Genomic DNA, 16537 nt, shown 5'->3' on the forward strand with positions numbered 1-16537 from the left:
ATTTAATGCTGCTGAAACAACAAAGTAATAAATCTATCTGCTTGAGGAATCACTCATCTTTGGAAAAGAGAGTTTATTACAGAGAAATGGCTCTTTCAAAATAAAAGCTATACTATAGCTTCTTCTGGGCTATATTCTCAGCAGCATATTAAACATATCAGGTCCCCATAAGGAGAATCCTGTGCTAACGGCTGTCTAAATGACTCGGGTAAAGTTAGTAGCATGCGTGCTTGTTGTTTTTGTCTGCTTCCACTTGTCTTTGCACTAGGATGATGTCGGAGTAAATGTGCAGTCATGTTCGTTGTGTTCCCACTAGTGCTGTCAGCGTTAATCTGAAATGACGTTAACGCCACAACACGGCAAATCTCCGTTAACGAGCTACCGCGGATCGCCCCGTGCGTGGGGCTGGACGGCGTCAACACGTTAACGAGCTAACTGCGCTAACACACTAGCTCCCACCCATGTAATTGAGCATTGCGTGGCACATACTGTTTTACTTTAGTCCATGATGCGCTTACCTTCAGGGTCATACGTCACATGAAGACCAAAATAATTCCAAACGCCAGATCTGAATGAGGGTGGAGGAGGTTCAATTTGCCATGTTGCAACGAGCTTAGCTTCTGTCTTGCTAGCTTGCCCTGCACTCAGTGGATCTGCACTCGGTGGATCTGTGCTCGACGATACATATGCGTACCGAACCGAAAGCACTGTATCGAACGGTTCAGTATCGATACGAGTATCGTTGCACCCCTAATGTTTATATATAAATATTTACGGTGGCCCCTAGAGACAAAACACGTACAAACTCCAAAGCACATTTCTAGCATGAACTGAACTTCGAAACAGAGCTACCTAGATCACTTAAATTACACAACTGAAAGCATATGTGTATTGTTTGTGTATTTATACACAGGCACTCATATATATTCAAATAATTAAAAAAAAAAAGTTCATTCACTTGTTACTACCACACACCAAATCCAGTCGTTGGTACTTGCTGGCTTGTGTAGCCACGAGGGAACCAAAGCTCAACACTGCACCCTAGCATCCTGGAGCACTTCTGTTGTGTTTGTACGTGCTGTGTGTCTAGGGGCCACCGTAAATATACTTTTATTCATTCACTCCACATAAAATGTAATAAACAAATCATGTAATACAAAAACCAACTATTCACATTTCAACTTTTAACTATTTAAATTTTCAGCTTTTTCCTTTCACATATTTAAAGTGAAACAACACAAAACACTGCAAACCACAACACAATTAAATATAAATTAAAATATGAAAACAAAAAGAAGTTGCATATTCTCTGTCATATGGACCTGCATGAATAAACTTTCTGAATCCTTTATCATCTGCAACTGAAAATAGTTGTGGATGATTACTATACCTTTCTAATGTGACGTTGTTGTCCCTGGCTCTCTCTCTCCCTCCCGCTCTGTTCCTGTGCTACTGAGTGTTTAATTCTGCAGTTAACTGAATAAGACAGGATCCTGCTTCATACAGACCGCAGCCCTCATGCTTCTCACGCTTGTGCTTGGAATCCTGAAGGTCCCAGAACATATTTCACAAATGTGTGTGTGTGTGTGTGTGTGTGTGTGTGTGTGTGTGTGTGTGTGTGTGTGTGTGCTGAGTAATGTGGGAAAACCAAAAACACTCCTGGCTCTAATCTGAGGTAAAAGTCCTTGTAAAGGTTGTAAATGTGATGCTGTTCTTTGGAAGATACGCTCTCTTAAATTGAATAAAATGCTGTTAGTGCTGACAAAGTGTCCCGTGTAGGCAGAAACCTCTGTGGATCCTACCAGAACCAGATCAGACAAATTGGTTTTTAGTGTCGTTGACTACCGTGCACGAGTGTGTGAGCTGGAGTGATCAGACGTGTGTGTGAGTGTTGTGCTGAGTCAGCACCCTCCAGATGGCATCGCTGCATGCGTTTGGCATGCACCACAGATGATGTCATCACCCTCAAACAGACGCTTTGATGTGATTGGTTCATCTCAAATGAGTCAGATGGTGTCGATGGATGAGAGAAAAATAAAATATGCAGTCAGTTTATTATCAAGCTAATACTGCAGTAACAGACCGCTGTGTGCGCCTCGAGTACGACCACGTGGTGCTGCCTCGCAGAGTCTCTGTGATGTGATCAAGCAAAGTAAAAATGCAAATAATTCAACAGCCAAAGAAACCTTCATGAAGGAAGGACACACACAAGCGTGACACACATGAAACTGCTTTTTGAGGGTAAATACATGCAAGGACGAACATATTCAAGCTCTTACATAATTTCCTTAGTAGATGTGAGTATTTTGTTTTTATGGCCTCTAACCAAGGATGCACGTGTGTTACTGACAGCCTTGAGACTTTAGGAGGAGGAAAAGGTTTTTGTTATCATGGTGGACTCAGTCAGCAGGAAAGAAATCAGGAATGATTAGACTGATGAACAGGCAGACACGACTGCCTCTCTGTCGAGGTGGGTCAACAGATTCTATATTGATATGTAACAATAACAATTATGACCTGTTTCTTCTGTAAAGTCTCTGCTGGCACCTCTCTCACACACACACACACACACACACACACACACACACACAGGGTCAGCATAAAAAACAGAAGACATTTAGCTTTTCACTGATACAAACTCAAACTCAACAGTGTACATATTTGTGTTTAAAGCAATATTTCCACCAACTTTGAAATAAATCAGAGAAATGCTGCTTGAAAAATGCAATGAACAGACAAACACAGATTTATTGAATTATAACAATTCTATTCAATTCAGTTTTATTTACACAGCGCCAAATCACAACAACAGTCGCCTCAAGGTGCTTTATATTGTAAAGTAGACCCTACAATTATACATACAGAGAAAAACCCGTATGACCCCCTATGAGCAGCACTTTGGCGACAGTGGGAAGGAAAAACTCCCTTTTAACAGGAAGAAACCTCCGGCAGAACCAGGCTCAGGGAGGGGCGGGGCCATCTGCTGTGATTGGTTGGGGTGAGAGAAGGAAGACAGGATAAAGACATGCTGTGGAAGAGAGACAGAGGTTAATAACAGATATGATTCAATGCAGAGAGGTCTGTTAACACATAGCAAAAAGGAAAGTTTCCACTGTGGACGTATCCAAGCAGGATTAAATAAGTAGGTTGGCAGCTAATATGAGAGCATTGTGAGCATTGCCAGTTACGTTTACACAAGTATTGTGCTACCTGACTGATGGCTAAAACTTACCTGACAAAACTTCCTGCTTACCTCCAGCTACATCAAGAAAAGCACCAATTTTTATCATAGAAATCAGAGGATTCACACACACAGTATCGTCTCGTCCTCATTTCTGTCCTCTGTGCCTGGTTGGATGCCTCGTTCGTCCCGTCCACACGGGTACTTATTCTAGTGTGTTGTTTGTGTGAAACACCGATAAACTGCCACGGCCTGGCAGAAGCCACTGGAAACAATGAAGTACAGTGTCGTCATAACACGAGTGTAAAACCATCAGGAGTCATTGAGGTGAAGATGTCTTTCCTGCTTGGACAGATTTAAAGCCTCCAAGTGAACTTTCTAAAGTCTATTCACCCAAGATAGTTGGAAGCTGCTCAGCTGCAGATACCTTGCAAGACAAACACTGACAGAAATGTGATCATACATATTTCTTTTACTTGAAACATGTTGCCCAAGTGGAAACAAAGGTTATTCAGACAAAAACAAAGAAATAAAACAACACTCTATTAATCACGTTTCTTGCTTTTTTCCAGCAGCTGTCCCTTACCGAGCAGCAGCGTCCCTGTGGAGAATACATCATCTCCTGCTTCTGTCTTAGTGCGACCTGAGTGTGGTGGCTGGAAAGCACTTAGCTTGTACTAGCTCTCACTCTGCTCTGAGCATAGTTATGAGAGAGCAGTGTGTGGTTTGTGTTGGAGGACTGATGGATGTGGTTTTCCTCTGCAGGGAACACTGGAGGCGAGGCCATTAATATGTGCTTGTGTTCAAATGCACATGTGTGCGTATGTGAGAGGCTCGCGCTGGAAACCTACCCTGCTCTGTTTTACGCAGGTAATCTGTTGAAATAATGAGACAACAATAAGTGATTTATGTTCAGTGTAATGCTGTTAGTTATGGAGCAGCAGGGCACGTGACATTACAGTGAAATTACACAACTATTGAATGCTGTGGTATAAATCAGACAGCTCTGATTTCAATTAGAATTGCCTGTGAAAGAAGAACCATTCATACATGACCTTCATCACAAGTTCATACATTTTCAAATTGTGCCAAAGTGTCACTTTGGTAAAACTTATCTCAGAACAGACGATTTATAGTCAAACAAGAAGGACATTAGTCAATAATAACATGATAATAACTGTATTTCATACAAACTGTTTCCACAGGAGCTTATGAGGAACCAATAGTGGGAAAACCTGCACAAAGTACTATAAATGTTGCCATTCCTCAAACATTATTATGTTGGTTTTAACTAGAAAATGAATATAATGAATACGACACCACAGTGTTTGGGATTATGAAGCCAAACGTGATGATATTGGGAAGTGGCGCTAAATGATAGAATTAACTACAAGGGCAATGGAGAGGTCCTCTTCAGCACAGCTACAGACATGGTGTACTTGTGCTGAAGTACAGATACTAGTGTTAAAAAATACTCAAGTTGAAGTACTGATTCAACTACTTTACTTGAGTAAAAGTGAAAACGTACTGACTCAGAGTAAGAAAGTGAAAGTAGCTCCTTGAAGAACATTTCTACCACCTATTTCTATGCAAAGCTACCTGAACCTTGTGCTATATTAATGTAATAATAATATGAGTAGATTTGAATACAAACTTTATTTGACTCTTAATTTTAATTCCAATGAAGGCACTCAGCTTGAATCTATTAAGTAGAAGATGAGCAGAAAAAAAAGAAGGAAAATCAAAATGATCTGTATTTTCTGCTGCTCCACTGTAGAGGGTGACTTTAGCTCTAACAGGAAAATGAGAAGGGACGAGTTAAAGTGGATCCAGCAGGTGTGGAACCCCAAAATCAGCTGTTGTGGCTCAGGGTGGGAAATAAAGTTGGTATGAAAGTGGAATTCAGTCAGTGCATCTGAGAATCATCAGCTTAACTTCATATGAATCTCTGCTACACTTGATGTAACCCAACTATGACCATAAGCACCACAGTCACTGTGCAGCAGTCACACTCTGCTATTTACTGTAAATCCATCACAGTGCAGCAAACTCACCTGTTCATCCTGCAGAGGGCTTTCATGCAAATGTAGGTTATGAAACTTTCTATATGTGTAGCTACAGAGACTTGAATTGTTTTAACATCAGGTTCAAACATGCTATGTTTCAGTTTAGGACGCTGTCATTTCTGGAGTCCATGGGGACTCACTTGGTTTTAAAGCCAGCCTCAAGTGGCTGCTAGAGGAACTGCAGTTGTTGGTGCTAATGTTTTGGTTTTATTGTTCCACCTTGGAGGCTACAGCTTGGTTTTGATGTTGTTACGACCCGGCTCAAAGCCGCAACATAAAAAAAAAGGAGACGAATACCAGAGTATGGGTGAGAAGAGGTTTTATCTTAAAATGGAAAACCAGGTTGGCTAAAATGGCTGATGCCACCAAGGCAAAGACAAGTGAACTCTCTGGGAGCTTGCCTCAGGTATGCTTTTATCCACACCTGACTAGGTGGCCAATTAGCACCAGCTGGAAACATTGAGGAGATTAGGGGATGCAGACAGCCTTCTTAGAGTCTAACAACTTTGTAAATTAACAGTGCCTCTAGACGCACTGAACTATTAATCTAGATGCGAAATGCGTACATAAGATATTATTGAAATGTGAAATAGGTGTCTGTGTAATGGAGTTTTCAGCACATATGGGAAAAACTGGACAGAACCATGATACTGATATGATGGGTTTTGTCTACTGTATCTGCTAAGCCATTTATATATCACGTACTAATATCAGTAGAGCCAAATACCAAAAAGTGAGTCTTGTAAACTCAGTTTCACCAATCAGTACTATGTGCTCTGAGTTTATTCTGATTCACACCGACCTGATATGTTGTTTTTAGTTTTGTATTAGCATTACTCTTACCACTTTCTGCTAACAATGTGTAATACTACCACAAGATTAGTGGGACTCAAAGAGTTCTACTGCATGTTGTGCATAAAGTGTTTGAAAAATATCAAAAATGTGATCTTTGGTAACACAGTTGCATAAATATGGTGCACAAACATGAAGGTGGGAACACTCACCACTGCTGTGTCATAAAAAATCTAATGATCAATTTTGACGTTTAAAGCGTTTAGATCAATCAGTTGTTTACATCACTCAACACAAGCAGAACTGCATCACTGCAGCAGAAGACACATCGTCCACATTCAGAAGCACATCTCTGTGTAGTGACTGGTCTCATGATTTAAACAGGCAAATGTTCAGCATTCCTCATGTGCCGACACCGGTGTTTCATCGGTGTCTCATAGTGGACAGAAATTATTTTTGGAGCGGCACAAATAATTTGTGTGGCATCAGATTTGATGCAGAACAGCTGATTGTTCTGTAAATAGTTTGAAATGTTTGTTTAAAAACGCCTTGGCTGCATTTTTAGGTAAACAGCTGCAAAAAACTTTGTTGTTTGCAAAACTCAGTTTCTTTTTTGAAGAAGTAACTATATAATTAATTACCCAACATTGGTCATTATATATTATATTTTGCAGACAGAGTTACAGACTCTCTTCCAGACCACAGACTCATAATACAGTCAGAGCTTCATACAAAAAAAAGAAAGTTGTGTTTTCAAAATTGGAGTTCAAGTTATTTTTACTTCCAATAGTGTTAACATGCTACACAGGTCATGAACAAGATTGTTTTAAATTTTCATTGTAAGTGGGCTAAAGCAGTTAATTAAAAGTAGTCTAACATAAATGCTGTAATTTGATTACTTTAATAAACATGTAACTTGGATGATTCGATGCTGGCGTGACCACAGTGCACACGTCTGCTGTCGCTCACAGTGGTCCAAGGGACGCTCAGGGAGACACATGAAACATTACAGGGAACATTGCAAACCGGTACTTTTGAAACGGTGCCGGTTTTTATTTTTAGTAGTCTCTTTTTTTCTGCAAAATGATAACCAAGTTAGCCTTTTCTGTTGATACAACATACCTGCTTTGGTTGGAACCGGTGCTTAAACAATGAAAAACACAAACTTTGTCCTAAAACCTCTCATGTTTAGCTGTTTTTTTGTAAAAAGATACCAATGATAGCCTTTCCTGCAGCTATAGGGCATATATGGTTTCACTCTATCAAACAAGAAGACAGCCGCATGTAACTACGACGCTGTTTGCTAGTTCACCTTACATGCATTAATGTAATAACGTGGTTAGCCTACTCAACGTAAATTACACACGAACAACATTAAGCTACTCACGCAGAGAAGAACGGCTGCTGCTGCATCATCATCCTCATCATTTCTGCTACACTGGCAGGGCTAGGGGCCAGGACTCTCCTCTTCGGGTTCTTGGGGGATGTTGCTAACTCGGTGCATTTCTCGGCTTTTAAAAAAACGCTATGCGTCGCCAGGTGTTTCATCAGATTTGAGGTGTTACCTCCTTTGACAGTATCACAGTATCAGCTTAAAGCACTTGTTGCTGCTGAGTTTGCATCTTTTGCTGTGAAGTACAGCCAGACTTTTGACCGCTTCGCCTTGGGCATTTTTAATCTGTAGCTCTGCTCTAAAAGAACGTACGTACCTGGACCCGCCTACTATCCTCGGAAATGTAAAATGATTGGCTAGAATCCAAAGTGTATCACAGCTCAGGAAAAAAAATAAAGCCTCAAACGGCCCTTATAACCTCAAACGGTGATCTAACATCTTTGTAGCAGAATCTTTGTGAATGCGTTGTGTCTGTGAAGGTTCTCAGTCATCCAGGTCATCATAGTCAAAGGAGCTTGCAAAGAAAAGCGTCTGGACTTCTTTAAGTTGCTTGAAGACGTTTCACCTCTCATCCAAGAAGCTTCTTCAGTTCTAAGGTCAAATGGCGGAGAGTCCCAGATTTAAACCCAGTGGGAGTGACCCCCCAAAGAGGGACAAAAGGACCCCCAATGACTTGTGAATGTGTTGTTGACCTGATTCGGCTCACAGCCTTGTGCAGCCTTATTTCTTCCAGAGTACCTATGTGACACATCACTGAGAGCTCTACTTCCTAAGACATCCCTGTCGCTTGGAAACTTTATGCCAAGAGCTTGTTAAGGACTTTAACACAAATGGACAAATAGATCCAAACAGCTGATGTAACCCAATCCTGCCAGCGAACACATGCCAGCGTGACAGGATGGAAATGGGACTTTCATCTGATGGTTAGAATGCCAACTGATTGATTTGGAAAAGGGATAATTACTGCTCAGCCGAACTTTTAGGGATTCAGTTTCACGTTGCATAAGTTTCACATGTAAGCGTAGCGGCATTAAACACGATAGACACCACCATGTGTCACTGTGGCAACACGTGAAGCTGAGGCAGCTGTTGCCAGAGTGCTGATAGCTTCACCTGTTGTGAAGACACACAAACTCAGCGTGTATGTGAATGCGTGTTATACTACGGCCTTTCACAGTCGTGCACATGACAGGTTTTGCATAAAGCTGTTGAACTGGCTGATTGTTATTTAAAACTATTAGAGCACGCATACAGGCTGTCGTCCTGATACACATCAGGCTCCTGTGCTCATCTGGGAAATGAGCCTGTTTGGTGTAATAACTGAAATGAACGGTCATTGTACTGTGGTCCCTGAAAGCATCCTCTGTGTCACCTTCACTGTTTGCTGAGACTGTCTGGACAGTTACTACGTGAACAGACTTAAAGCTGTAAGTGTCTGAATGCTGATATCGCTGCTACATTTCAGTAATCAGTGCTTACTGTGAAGCTGCCTGTGAGTTGGTTTAGTCCACGTCATGTGTGCATGGTGAAGGAAACAGTATGAAGATTTTCAACTGTGCTGCATGTTGACCTTTAACATCTAAACATCTGGAAGAGTCCAGCTATGCCTGTGTGTGTGTGTGTGTGTTAAGAATAGACCAGTGACATCACTTCCTGGCTGTGTGACGTTGAACACTGTAGTGAAGCATGTTTCATGATGGAACCTGTGTATTTTTTTCCATATGTGCATAGTTCCTGTTTCATGTGTGCTGGCAAGTTTTTAGTGTCTTCCTGGTTACCTGCCTGGCAACCATGACTACTGGTTAAATACATGAACCAAAGTAGGGCTGCAAGAATCATCGTCTAGATACTTTCAATAGAAAATGACTTTAAATGCTTTACAAACTCATTCTTTCACTTGCAGAAATAAATCCACAGACACACACACACACAAAAAGAGGTGAACGTGAACACACACCAAATCAACCAGGAGACACAAAACTCTCACAACTCTTCTTTCCTCAGTCAGAGGAATGTCACAAAGCCTCCAAGAAGACAGAGCCATAGTTTAGATTTATACAATCTAAACTATGGTATAAACCAGCGGTCCCCAACCCCCGGGCCTCGGACCGGTACCGTGAGTCATTTGGTACCGGGCCGCGAGAGTTGAGACTAAGGTGTGAAATGTATGGTTTTCGGGTTTTTATCATTTACTCGGTTTTCCTGGGTCTTTTCACGTGTGTTATGAATAAATCTTCTTTTTTCGGTACCAGTACTGGTTTTATTTTGTTGTATTTATCCGCGACACCTTAAAGGCCGGTTCGTGAAAATATTGTCGGGCATAAAAGGGTGGAGACCGCTGGTATAAACCGTAAACGGTAGTGGTAGCGCATGTTGATGGTGTCATCAAGTTGAGCCTGTTTTGATCGAAAGCATCGCAGCGGCTGCAAGCATTGAGCTAACATGTGGGGAGGAGGAGGAGGCGCTCATAAAGAAGACCGGTGCAACGTCAGTCATATGCACCTGGTTTGGGTTTAAGCAGTCAGATGTTAAGCAGCAAAACATCATCTGCAAAATATGCCACACGACAGTAATAGGGAAGAGACGAAGCACGTTTTGGAATATGAGGAAAGCCAAAAACTGCGCTTCCTCCACTTCCGTAACATTGATTCCTTAATGTTGAATTCTCTCACAGCGGCTCTATTCCCATGTTGTTGCAGTATATTAATGACTAACTTTGTATTGTGGATGAATTATCTCAGTTGTTCTCCTGACTGGAGTTTGGTCTGTTTACAGCATCCTGCCATGCGATTGCATTTGTGCCTAACCATCAGGAACCCTCACGTTAACTTTTATCGAGTGGAAAAAAGTTAGCGTTCATCCTCCAGCTTCACTGTGTTTATGTTATGCTAACATAGCTGTTTTGCTAGCGGTCACATAGCACATCATTATATACCAGCTAGCCCAACTTCAGTAACCCTACAAACGTCACTGCTGTTTAGTTTTCTGTCTTCATTTATGTTGGAAGTGATAGCAGAGCTGTACGTTTGAATTTTTTCAGAAATCTCTCAGTCAAAACATGCTATATCAAGTTTAGGTGGAAGCTAGCGAGCTAACTTCCTGCTAACTTCTAACTCTGTTATATTTAATAAATCCTGTTTTCATGGATGCCTGGATGTTTAACTTCATAGTTACACCTGGTAAAGCAGCAACGCTGATCATTTTATTAAAGATGAAAGAATTTAGACAGTTTTTAACTCTCAGTGATGCTGCAGTGTTTGTGTGACTTTTGGGACCTGAAGATACGGTATACAGAAGAAAAGAATATATGGCAATATATATCATTACCGCACATTCTTCACATTATGCTGCAATATGGATTTCAGGCCATATCGCCCAGCCCTGAAGTGGGTGCCTTTTTAATGAAAGGTGGAGTCACAGTCACAAATTAGCATCTTGCCAGATGAGCAATTATCACCAACATAGCCTTCCAAGTTTAATCCATAAATTTTGGCAGCAGCAACAGAATGCTTTGAAAAAGTGTGTGTGTGTGTGTGTGTTAGTGTGTGTGTGTGTGTGTGTGTGTGTGTGTGTGTGTGCATGGGGGGTGTTGGTCAGTTTCCTCTAATCCGGTTGTTAAGTGATGATGAACCCTGCTTCTGGGTCCAAATGTTCATCAAGTTTGTCTTAATGTGTTTCAATGCTTTGTATCTCGTTCTATCTGAAGCTGAGTACCCTTCATCAACATTTGAGTTTTTGCCAAGGTTCGTATATTAATTCAATACAGTCCTTTTTTAAATGCAGACTTTGTTGTAGGGATGACCAAAATCTCATATCCCGATATAAAACATCTATCGTCCGATAACGATATAAATCACAAAAATGTAACATTTTCTGTAAACTCTGTGAATCTCGGGCAGGTGAAGTGTTTCCTGCTGGGCGTCGTGTAGCTGGAGTCGAGTGTTTTAACTGACGCATGAAACGATACATTTTTTGACATAAGTTGTAACGGCCGCCGTCTCGTTTTTTACTTCTCGTCCGTAAATAATCTGCATCTTTCAGGTGATTCAGTTTATTTTGAAAAGTCTCAACAGGATCTTGAGCTTTATTGTGAAAGGTTTATGTGGAACACGCAATGGTGTTACCGTCGCTGTTGCTAACGACAACCCATTAACAAAACAGTCGCTTGTCCGTCCGTAGTGTGGTTATATTAAATATAAGAGAAAGATTGAACTTTACGCAATTAATAATAACTACAGTGACATCAGAACATGAAAAATATTGCTGTAAACAGTTTATTTTGCGACACCACGAAACAAATGATAGCGTAAAATGAAACGATAGACGTTTTTATATTGTCATCTGATATATATCGTTATATCGAACAGCCCTACTTTGTTGTGCTGTGCCTGCCCTTCAAATTGAAATTTCAGTTCACTTAACTTAAACACAACGCACACATCTTCTTCCATTAGTAGCAGCTAGCAAATGTTTCAGGTGGTTTCTGGATAATTTCAGTGTAACTGTAAGGACGCACACATGCACACATAAATGCATATTAAACAGCCACATGCTTCTGTAACCACAGCTGTGTCACTACCATAGAATGACATGAGATGAGGAAAACTCACGTTAGATTAAAGGTGTGTGACAGACTGAAAGCATGAAGACGAGCCACCATCAAACCAACCATGCCCGACACTTATGGTTCATTTTCACACTTGTTGTTCTGCACCTACTCAGACTGATAGTGACATGAACAACATAGTACAAGGTCACACTCTTTGGTCATCATCTTTGTCTTTTTGGAACACCTGCATAGAAAAGCTTCCAAAACAAAAACCAAAATATATGAGACTTAATTAAACATGTAACAACTTCTAGTTCCTGAAAACGTGTGTATTTAGCTCTTGGTTGAAACAAAACCCAGTCCTAAGAGCCTGGGGCAGAGCTTTTGGTTTGAATTTCATGCTCTGATGGTCCCAGTAAGTTCAAACCAGAGTGTGTCGCGTTGCTGCAGGACACTGTGGTAGCTGTGCTCATTATCTGTTGCCTTGAATTCAGCATAAATCTCCAACACATTGCCCAAAAGTGTTTCACGGCACAGGATAAAAAACAAATGGGTGAATGTGGCCAAAGAAAGAGAGAAGATGCTGAGTATGTACTGGTTTTATGCACAAAATAAAGTCCGTATTCACCGAATAGAAGAAGAAACACATCCAGTGTACCTCCATGATGGATTGGACTGTACCACAGTACTTGGCAGCTGTCTCTCTTTCCCCATCTTTTTGTACATACGTCGTTGCTACTTTTGAAAAAGTAACTGCCGCAGAGGATAACATCTTTTGTCTAAGGTGCTGTCTAATTGCATTGGTGATTTCAGTGTGTCTCTGTGAGCCTGCTGGATAGGCTGACTCGCTGCACACGCTCGCTTTTATAGACAGCTGAGTGGAAGATTCATGTTCACAACTGCTGCATTGTTTTTCTTTGCCTTCATGTGCTCATTTTTCAGCAGTTTAGGCAATTACATACATTAGGTATTGCTTTGCAATGCAGCAGCCATAGAGTTTGTTCTTTGTTAACTACGCTTATCCAAAGTAGTTCAAAATAACACACGATGATCCAACTCAAGGGGCAAGCTTCTGCTAACATGAGCACAGTAATGACAGTTAAGGCTGGGTGCACTACTCAAACTGTGAGTTTTAGTTATTTCACAATAAAAGCTCTCTGCAGTTGTGAAGTGAGCCCCCATCTTTGGGTCCTGCTGGCAAAGGGATAAGAACGACAGTGCTGTGCACAGCTGTGGAGTTGAACTCTCAGGCTGAAGAAATAGGCTATTAGTCTGTTTTAGATACTTTCAGTAGGAAATTACAAAATCTATATTATTATAACTATTATTAGCAAACTTCATTCATTTGTTGCACAGTCGCAGTCTTCAGCCATTCAGGTTTAAGTGATACAATTAGTGTTAGATAGTATTAGTGTGTGTGTGTGTGTGTGTGTGTGTGTGTGTCAGCAGTTACAGAAGAGCCAGAATACATGATAGTATGACAGCCAAAGCACGGAGTACATCTGAATAACTAAGGCATGTTTGTTTCAGCAAAATTTTGTTTTTGTTTTTTTACATTCTCATTTTAATACCTTTGTTTGGGGGGGGGGGGGGGGGGGGGGGGGGGTTGTAGCGTCTCCACACACAGCGAGGCAGAGACACAGTGTTCATGCAAACGTTTGCACAAATATTTGGTAAGATTAGGCCATATAACAGCTCAAGAGCACGCTCAGTGACAGACTGAGATTACCCACAATGCACCACTGAATGACACAGGAAATCATTCCTGACTGTGGTCATCTCCCTGTAAACTCCATCTAACACACTGCAATAGTTACACCTTTCTGCACACGCTCTACAGTAACACAGCAAATGACAAAGTTCACAGGTTAGAGTCAATGTCAGTCATATATATTCTCACCTCTGTAATATTCATATTGATGTTTATTATTGAGTGATTTGTATAGATTACTGCTATCTGTTAAATCTGTAACATATTGTATTATGCAGTCAGCTCAGTCTGTTACTGTTGCTGTCTTGGAGCGACTGTAAGCCACATCATTTCCTTAGCGATTAATAAAGTATGCTGATTCTGAATTAGGGATTCCTGGTTAGACATCTCACACATGCATACCACCAGTCAGGTAATCTTGTGATCATGTCTCCAAAAACACACCATGCTACATCACCCCCGACCTAAACCCACACATGTCTGCTGGACATCCTAAAAACATCACTTAGAAATGAACACACATATGTACTCAGTTTACAGCAATGCTTTAGTTAATTCAGCACAGAGGTTTAAGAAAATGCAAACATCATCATTTACACAAATTATATGTCAAACAACGTTGGACGTTGTTACTCGACACTCGTGTCACATTTGTCCGTCTGAAAGTTTTTACTAAAGCAAGATAAGAAACAAAAAGAGAAAGTGTTACATAAAAATAATCACGTAACCATGAACATAAATGTTGGGCCAGCTCTGTGTAAAGACGTCCATCACAGGTGTCTAAGGTTGTTTGATTGCTCGGACGAGGAAACCCTCGCTCACCATCATGTGCTCAGCAAATGATCAAAATCTCCTCCCATAAGAAAAGTGAAAAGCATCAGCACATTTGACAGGTTCCTGTGTGTTTCCCCTCAGAAGGACAGATGAGTGTTACGTCCTTACACACACTGGCTTCCTCTGCTGTATGTTTAACGGTCTGAAGAAAACGCTGCTGATCTTGGCAGCACACTCGCTTCTCTCTCTTCTTTGCCTCGTTTCCTGGAGCACAACCTATTTTTCTGTTCCAGTCCTGTGAATATAAAGACATAAATCCAGAGTCATCTGTTTTGGTCTGACTTCATTACAGGACATTCAGCTTCACAGAACTTGGCCAAGTTGTTTCTTGACGCGATCACCTGTATAAGCTTATTGTTTGACACATCTATGTTTCCTCTAAGTTACAAACACCCATGTGTTGTGGAAAAGAAGCTTATTTATAATATCAGTGGCTAACACTGTCTGCGATGCTAACAGTCTGTCAGTATTTGGAAATCACGTGGTGTTCTTGTTTGGTCCTCCGTACATGTTTATCTATCTGACACATTGAAATCGTAGTTTTCAGTAGACCAGCTTGCCTTAAGCCGACTAATTAGCCATAACCACACAGCCTATCACTGCTTCTGTTACTGCTAAGCACTCTTAATAAAAACAGACACTCTATTAAACTAAACTGTCTAACATAGCAGTAATGCCCTTTCACTCACATGTTGTGTAATCTTCTTAACGCAGCATTTCTGCCAGCTTAGTACGAGCCTGTTAGCCTGCTATGATGAAGCTGACACACCCCAGTCTTAGTAATCTGAGTGCATTTATTTATTTTACACAAAAGGTGCAAACGTCATGCCAGCTGATGTATTTGTTCAGCCTCCTGATTCTGTTTAAAGTATAAAAACAAACAATATAAAGACTGAAGATGTTAAAGTAAAACCAGGAACAATCTTACCTGGTGAGGTGATTAGTGCACACTCATGGTTACGCTTGCTTAAACTGGATCTTTGTTTTACAACTTACATTCCCAGTAACTGGAAAGAAGGAGAAAGTCTTATTGATCCTGATAAAGACACAAAAGGTAAAGTAAGCATACAGTCTGTCTGCATCATAGACGATAAAAACATGGCTGGAGCTGCCAAAACCACGTGCACGAAGGACTGTGAGACCACGTGCTCGTTGGCTGAAACAAACACGAGTCATTAGTCATGTTTGATATGACCCAGATTTACAAAATAGACAAGATAGAATTTACTGCTAACAAACAATGAAATGGTAATTATAAATTATAAATAAATTACTGCAATTTAAAAAAGCATCTGTAAAAAGTTTGGAATAAGTCTGAAATGAAAGTTTTCAGAGGAGATTATAGAAACTGTAGAGCTGAAACAAATGTCATGAATCTCTCACATGGAGACTTTAAATCATTGGCAGCCAAGGAAACTACAAAGATGTAAATTTATAAGCACATGTGAATATCAGCAAGGAACTAGAACTTTACAAGTTTAATCAATGCTGTTGACACACCGCAGGCATAAAACCGATCAATTACATAGTTAACCTTTAGTGACACGAATCGTTAAAGCTAATTGGTCTGTTCCTGTTTATGGGCGACCTCTGGCTTCCAGGCCTCAGTGGGTTACTATTACGTTTACACATGGATGTGTCACGCTGTGTCGTCACCATCACACTCACTGTTCCACGGTGTTTAGGGGAGATGCAGCTGATTAATATCAAGGACAATAAGAGCGAGGGGACGATGTACTGTGAAGTGATTGTAAAGGTCTTTCTCTCAAACAGAGTGAAGGTGTTTTAAATAATCCCTCCCTCTCCCCTTTCTATGGATTCTGCTGACTTGCTGTTATTAATGTTGTGTGTGTTAACTTAAGTTACTTCTGCTCTACATCTACTGAAGAGTTATTAAGATGTGAAATGCTTATAGTGATGTAACCGTAACAGATTACAGTGTTGGTGTGTCTCCTAGGAACGGTGATCCAATGGTGAGATTCATGCTGATATTCTCTCTCCCTGCATCTCT

The 16537-nt window shown here is 40.8% G+C and overlaps 1 protein-coding gene across 2 annotated transcripts in view; it reads left to right on the forward strand.

Moving 5' to 3' along the window:
• The window catches only part of kalrna (kalirin RhoGEF kinase a), a 146774-nt gene that overhangs the window by 25167 nt on the left and 105070 nt on the right, over positions 1–16537 (forward strand). The window lies entirely within an intron of this gene.

This window comes from Copadichromis virginalis, linkage group LG16 (assembly GCF_057382275.1).
Source record: "Copadichromis virginalis isolate Kocher_CV1m ecotype Utaka linkage group LG16, C_Virginalis_male_GT1.1, whole genome shotgun sequence".
Taxonomy (NCBI): Eukaryota; Metazoa; Chordata; class Actinopteri; order Cichliformes; family Cichlidae; genus Copadichromis; species Copadichromis virginalis.